The sequence below is a fragment of the Schistocerca gregaria genome, chromosome 7 (genome assembly GCF_023897955.1).
Source record: "Schistocerca gregaria isolate iqSchGreg1 chromosome 7, iqSchGreg1.2, whole genome shotgun sequence".
Taxonomy (NCBI): Eukaryota; Metazoa; Arthropoda; class Insecta; order Orthoptera; family Acrididae; genus Schistocerca; species Schistocerca gregaria.
Window position 1 is genome coordinate 310,428,286 of NC_064926.1, and position 8,020 is coordinate 310,436,305.

Here is an 8,020-nt window from a genome sequence, read left to right on the forward strand (position 1 = left end):
ATACCCGGATGTATAGATCGGAGAAATGTTTCTAGCTCGTATTATACATGTCCATATCGCAGATCGAAATTGTGGTCCATTGTCGGAAATTACTTTCAATACATGTTCTACGTAAAATAAAATAAAAATGTTTAGCAAATGCATTCGAAATACACATCTTGGAAATGGAAAAAAGAACACATTGACACCGGTGTGTCAGACCCACCATACTTGCTCCGGACACTGCGAGAAGGCTGTACAAGCAATGATCACACGCACGGCACAGCGGACACACCAGGAACCGCGGTGTTGGCCGTCGAATGGCGCTAGCTGCGCAGCATTTGTGCACCGCCGCCGTCAGTGTCAGCCAGTTTGCCGTGGCATACGGAGCTCCATCGCAGTCTTTAACACTGGTAGCATGCCGCGACAGCGTGGACGTGAACCGTATGTGCAGTTGACGGACTTTGAGCGAGGGCGTATAGTGGGCATGTGGGAGGCCGGGTGGACGTACCGCCGAATTGCTCAACACGTGGGGCGTGAGGTCTCCACAGTACATCGATGTTGTCGCCAGTGGTCGGCGGAAGGTGCACGTGCCCGTCGACCTGGGACCGGACCGCAGCGACGCACGGATGCACGCCAAGACCGTAGGATCCTACGCAGTGCCGTAGGGGACCGCACCGCCACTTCCCAGCAAATTAGGGACACTGTTGCTCCTGGGGTATCGGCGAGGACCATTCGCAACCGTCTCCATGAAGCTGGGCTACGGTCCCGCACACCGTTAGGCCGTCTTCTGCTCACGCCCCAACATCGTGCAGCCCGCCTCCAGTGGTGTCGCGACAGGCGTGAATGGAGGGACGAATGGAGACGTGTCGTCTTCAGCGATGAGAGTCGCTTCTGCCTTGGTGCCAATGATGGTCGTATGCGTGTTTGGCGCCGTGCAGGTGAGCGCCACAATCAGGACTGCATACGACCGAGGCACACAGGGCCAACACCCGGCATCATGGTGTGGGGAGCGATCTCCTACACTGTCCGTACACCTCTGGTGATCGTCGAGGGGACACTGAATAGTGCACGGTACATCCAAACCGTCATCGAACCCATCGTTCTACCATTCCTAGACCGGAAAGGGAACTTGCTGTTCCAACAGGACAATGCACGTCCGCATGTATCCCGCGCCACCCAACGTGCTCTAGAAGGTGTAAGTCAACTACCCTGGCCAGCAAGATCTCCGGATCTGTCCCCCATTGAGCATGTTTGGGACTGGATGAAGCATCGTCTCACGCGGTGTGCACGTCCAGCACGAACGCTGGTCCAACTGAGGCGCCAGGTGGAAATGGCATGGCAAGCCGTTCCACAGGACTACATCCAGAATCTCTACGGTCGTCTCCATGGGAGAGTAGCAGCCTGCATTGCTGCGAAAGGTGGATATACACTGTACTAGTGCCGACATTGTGCATGCTTTGTCGCCTGTGTCTATGTGCGTGTGGTTCTGTCAGTGTGATCATGTGATGTATCTGACCCCAGGAATGTGTCAATAAAGTTTCCCCTTCCTGGGACAATGAATTCACGGTGTTCTTATTTCAATTTCCAGGAGTGTAGATTTAGCAGTAGCTTTGCGTAACGGAGAGAAGGTAACAAATTTCGAAGTGATTTCAACAGCGACAAAGATGTAGCAAAAACCTCTATTAGTTCTGAGAATTGGACCAAAAATGTCTACAGAGGCCATATGTCTTAATTTAACGGATACAATGGAATGTAACGGAGGAATATGTGAAGTCGTGTCTGATTTAGCTCTTTGGCAGATTTTACATGACGCTAAAACTTGTCGAATACGTTTCTCCATGTTCGCAAAATAACAGTTCTGTCTCAGTACAAGAAAACATTTTCTGGCTCCATAATGTGCTTAACTTAAATGAGTATACCAAATTAATTTGTTAATAAGTTCGTCAGGAATACATAACAACCAGTTGTTACTGTCAGGCTAAGAGCGGCGAAACAGAATGTTATTGCGTACAGCGTAATGGTTTCTAATGATAACGTTATTCCTATCTTGTCAAAAGTGTTTAATTTCTTTCCTTACGTTGTCTTTGCTCTGCTCTTGTGCTATGTCTCGTAATGACGACGAAATGAAATTTTTGAATGCAGCTTGTTGAATATACATGACGCTAAAATTTGCTTGGCAGAAAGAAGTTGGTTGCGATGTATTGCTGATTGTTGCTGAGAGAACGGGATAGTGCGTCTGATACAACATTTTGTGTAGCGGGAATGTGAACAATTGTAAGATTAAATTCCTGTAAATAAAGTATCCATCTGCTTAATCTGTCATGTGTATATTTAGCGGAAAGTAAAAACTGTATAGCTCTATGACCTGATGTGTAAATGGTAGTGTGTCTTCCATAAAGAAAATGCCTAAATCTCGTAAATACACATACAACACATAATGTTTCAAGTTCTGTAACAGAATAATTACGTTCAGCATATGACAGAATTCGACTTGCAAAAGCGATTTTTTTGATTACTGTAGTGCCGTCTTCTTCAATTTCCTGAAAAATGTGCACGCCTAAAGCTGTGTTAGAACTGTCGGTGGCAATGGAAAAATTTCTGGTAAGATCTGGGTGTGATAAAAGTGGTGCATTCAATAAGGCATGTTTCAGATTAACAAATTCAGGTTGCGCTTGGGTATCCCAGAACCAAATAGTGTTTTTACCCGTCAAGTGGCGTAATCTAGGGGAGTCTAAACCAAAGTAATGAATAAATTTACCGAAAAAGTTAATTAATCCCAGAAAGCTGCGTAGTTGTTTCTTCATCGTTGGAACAGTAATGTCACGCAAAGCTTGGAGTTTTCCCGGGTCAGGCACAATGCCTTCTGCTGAAATTACATGTCCAAGAAATTTTATGGAAGTTTTGCCAAAGTGCGATTTGCTAAGATTAACTGTGAGTCCTTGTGCATGAAAAGTTTGCAACAGTTGTTCCAGAACCAGATTGTGTTCAGACCAGTTAGCTTCTGCAATAAGAATGTCGTCTACATACGTTGTGATTCTGTCTTTCATGCAAAAGTGTGTCTCTGATGTCGTCAAAAGAAATAACATTTTCGTGAACAAGATTATGTGTGTCAAAAGTATTGCTTACGTTGCTGGAGGATGCAACCTGTACTGTATCTAGTCATATTCTATCTGACGTGCTGTTATTTGCAGGAAGATTATGTGGAATTTCGACTATTTGTACTGTTCTGTTAATTCGTCCTGACGTATTAGGTTCGGGATGATACCTACTGTCTGGTTCATTCATGATATGATTTCCTTGTTGCTGTGCGTTACTATTTGGCGGAGTTGGCGCTGTGCGTGTAGGCGGCGAAACATTAAAGCGTGGTTGACCTAGCAGACTACATTGTTGGATAGGTACGCCAACTGGCAGGTTTTGTTGCTGTTGTGGGGAAAACCCTCTATTGTTGCCAAAATGTTTGTTGTTGCTGATAATATTGACGATATTGATGATTAAAATTTTGTCACTTGTTAAAATTTTACTGGTAGTTCGGGAGTGTCTAATGAAAATTGTCACTTTCAGTTAAAACTTGTCATATCAGGTTTTCTTTACTCATTCCTAAGTCTAGATAGATTGTTAGTTGAAGAGTTGTTTTGATAGATATAAAGGATATTAAAAGAGTAGGCAGCAGTGCAGAAAACTAAAGTCGGCTCGGGGGCCTGTGCACACTACGGCACATATTCATCGAAGTGTAATGAATCCCCTGAGGTCACTTACGCGCTGCGAATAAATTTTAGTTTCTGCGTTACACGCAATGCCGGCGAAAATTCAAAAGCAAATTGTTGTATCCAGTCAAAAGGGTGAATCTGTGTTCTGTCATTCTTAAATACCTTAAATTTTCTCACCGATAGAAAGTGCTTATAATCAAAATTATCGACTCTGAATGTCTGAACTGGTTCGGGATTGTATGATAATCTGTTTGTCTGTGACTGTTCGGAAGGCAAATCACGTACTCTCTGTAAATTACCTAAGTTATACTGGCTGTGTGAGTGTGACGAATGTTCAGAATCTGCCGTATGCTGCGACGTTTTAGAGACTGAAACATTTTTCATTTCTGTCACTTTAAAACGTTCGTCTATTTGGCTGTTCTGTTGTTCAAATTTCTTATCGACTTTCACATCCAGAGTGCGTGAAAGTTCTGCTGACATTAATTTAAACTCGTCGCGTAGCTGTGTTGCGTTTTCAGAATATTGTTTCGCGACTGCACTACTTTCATTTCTAAGTAATTTCATTGTGGCTGCATGTGTATTACTTATTTCTTGTGCAACGGATCTAATTTCTTCACTACTATTCCTAGCACTAGCCATAATTTCCTCACGTAATTGTTCTTTAGTATCATAACGTTCCACGGAAATTGCTGTAATCTGTTCATTAAGCTGTGTTCATTAAGGGGTGTCAAGTATTTCGTTAATTTGTTTAAACGAGCTGTCGGGGTTTTCATTCGACTGTTTGAAACTTTCATTAAGTTGTTTGAAATTGTTGTCTAGTTTTTCATCCCACTGTTTGAGATTTTCATTAAGTTGTTTAGACGATTCATTATTTTGTTGTTTGAAATTTTCAATAAGTTGCTGTTTGAGATTTTCATTAAGTTGCAATAATGCCATAACTTGATCCGTGCCAATATTACCTACTCTATTCTCTGTGCTGTGTGATGGTGTATCTGCATTTGTCACGTTTTGTGTAACCATTCGGCTTTTCTCTGAGTCTTGAAAATGTTTGCCAATTCGATGTGCACTGTTGGTCACTTCATCGGAATCAAATAAATCTGACATATTTTGACTACATTGTTTATCTTCGTCAGAAACATTTATCTGTTCACAGTGTAAATTTTGCAAGTCAGGTGTGTCAAACTGGGGAGCGTTCATTGTAACGGAACGTGCCGTGTCATCAATTGTCGTTAACATAATTGGATTTGTTTGTTCATAATTTGAAATAAAATCATTACTGGTGGTCGGCACGAACTGATTATCTGTAATTAGAGGATTATCACTATGACACTGAGTGTCTCTAGTATTATCGGTGAAATTATTTAAGTCGGCTTTTTCACTCATTACGGATCGCGATGTACTGTTAGCAGTTCTTCGCGGCATTTTCACAAGTCAAAGATAAGCACAAAATCAAACAAAGTCAAAGCAAAAATGGAACAAATACTATTACAACAAAGAGCAATAAATTGCCGATGATCTGTGAAAGAAATAGTGACAAATTAGTAAATGCGTTGCGCCAGATGCAAACTATATTTAACATTAAGTAAATAAGAGCATATATATATAACTGACTACTTCTCAGAAATTCACAAAGAAAATACGATCCTGGCCGGTTGTCGCCAAGTGTAACGTCCTCACAGTAAAACAATATGAATAATATTCACATTTAGTGTAACCTCCCAACAGAAAAGTTCCGAAACCTCCCAACAGTAAAAAAAAAAAAAAAAAAAAAAAAAAAAAAAAAAAAAAAAAAAAAAATATTGCGTAACCTCACAAAAAATAAATTGCGTAACCTATCAATAATAAAATCTCTCAATAACAAATTTTTTAGGCTCACTTATAACCTTTCATTACTGACTGTGAATTTTGGACGTCAGCAGCGTTGCGTCATGGCCCTGAAAGATCATTCTGAATAAATTGAAAATTATTACCTCAACAAGGTTGCCGGATAATGCGTATATATCTGCTCCTATAAGAAATTTTTCTGGCACAGCCCTGTGCAATTCTGGCCGATAGATTTGTCATGTATAAAAAGAAACAACTGATTTTTCTTTACAATAATCGGGATGACCATGGATTGGAGAAATTAGTAAGTTCTTTAAATTGAGATGAATGATTATCAAAAGTTAATTTTTCATAAGAAAGATTATTATTAAGAATTTTTTTAAAAATATATACATGGGGCTTGACATAAAAATAGTACAAATGCGCGAGGCTGCTTTTACCTTATATTATACCGCTCAGGCTCCGCCATCGTTCCCCACGACCTGCCCAGTCAACACGATACACCAGACTGCTCGGTAGCAACTACTACAACTGCTACACAGTTCCTACTACCGTCAACCCTGCTCTTTGGTCTGAGATTCTCATATAGCTTACACATCGCAGGCAGCGCATGAGCAATCCATCGAACGGGCGAATAGCCGAGTACATTTTAAGTAAATGACCGTCCAGACAAACTGAGGGGTTACCAACACTCGGCGGTGAAGGGTGGAATTTGCACGCCAATGTCGCAACTGGGCATGCACTGAGTGGTGACAGATGACTTTTTCAAATGAATCACGTTTTATGTCCCATTGGACAGATGGTCGTTGGGGCTGTCCTGTAAAAAAACGTCGGAAGGAGCGACGCTGGAGGAGGAAACTTGGGCAAAAAGGTGGTTTTTCAGGCTTTTGACAGGTTGTCACATTATTGTGACTGAACTGTGTAGTTGCCTGATGGTTATTTTCATCATGTAAAACATTATGTGTTGTTGTGGACTAAATTGTTCCAGTACAATTCGTCGTCGTCGTGTCGTGTGACGAGGGCCTCCCGTCGGGTAGACCGTTCGCCAGGTGCAAGTCTTTCGATTGGACGCCACGTCGGCGACTTGCGCGTCGATGGGGATGAAAGGATGATGATTAGGACAACACAAACCCAGTCCCTGAGCGGAGAAAATCTCCCACCCAACCGGGAATCGAACCCGGGCCCTTTGTATTGACAGTCTGTCGCGCTGACCACTCAGCTACCGAGGGTGGACCCAGTGCAATTAATGCGTAACAAATTAAGCTGATGTATCGTTGAGAGCATGAAGTTGAAAGTAAAAGTTCCCTTAGGGTTACGTGAATAAGAAGAGAAGAAGAAGAAGAAGAAAGGAACAACGACAAATTTTAGTGACAGTTTGCACTCCGTTAGACCTAAAAGGTGTGACGATTTACACAAAATAAAAATCTTTAGCATCTGCAGGCCGCGGTGGTCTAGCGGTTCTAGGCGCGCAGTCCGGAACCGCGCGACTGCTACGGTCGCAGGTTCGAATCCTGCCTCGGGCATGGCTGGGTGTGATGTCCTTAGGTTAGTTAGGTTTAAGTAGTTATAAGTTCTAGGGGACTGATGACCACAGCAGTTGAGTCCCATAGTGCTCAGAACCATTTGAACCATTTGAACTTTAGCATCTAGCCAGTAAACACTTATTCACCATTTCTGGATGGTATATATTTTGTACGGAAAATTACATCAGAGATGGCGTACATTCTAATTACACTTTTGCACATAACCTATTTACTTTTCACAGGCTGTGTAAGGTAGCCGATCCAGAATACTTTAACCGTTAAGCCTGTCTGTAGCTGACACTGTAAACAATTTGTAATCCAGTTCGCGCCCCTCTGAAATGCTGGAAACGACTATTATATGGAATCGCCTGCGTATTGAGTTGTGAACGTAAACAATCGATCGTTAAATCATTATTGCTGACTCCACTCTGTTATCACCTATCGTCATTGTTATTGTCGTTAGGATATTTACTTTTTATTTAATGCCACAAACGACGTCACTTAATACATGTAATGCTTCACATGTTTATGTGGCACTATACACAAAACACTGCTTGACAAGACTAGGAAGAATGCAAAGGTAAAATTTTGCCTCTCCGGCACTCAAGATGCCTCTGCAAAGTTCGGTGAGTAGTCTCAGCAAATAAAGGAAACAAAAGTTACATTCAAGATACCTTTACTGTCCTTTAGAATAATCACCATTAGCTAAAAAACACTTCTGACATCGGTTGTAAAGCTATTTGAAACTGCAAGCGGAATCGCTTCCTGTGCAACCGCTCGAGTGACTGTGGTCACGCGTTGTTGGATATCTTCATAATTACTGGAGATTAGCCTGGTGCTGCCAGTACGATTCGGAGACATACGAGTCAATGGCATGGTGTCCGTAGTCTTTACCACCTACCTCCGGTAGGAAGTCATGATGGATCGAGCCCTTGCTGTTAAAAAAGGCGATCAGCACCGCACTAACCTAGTATTTTATTAAAT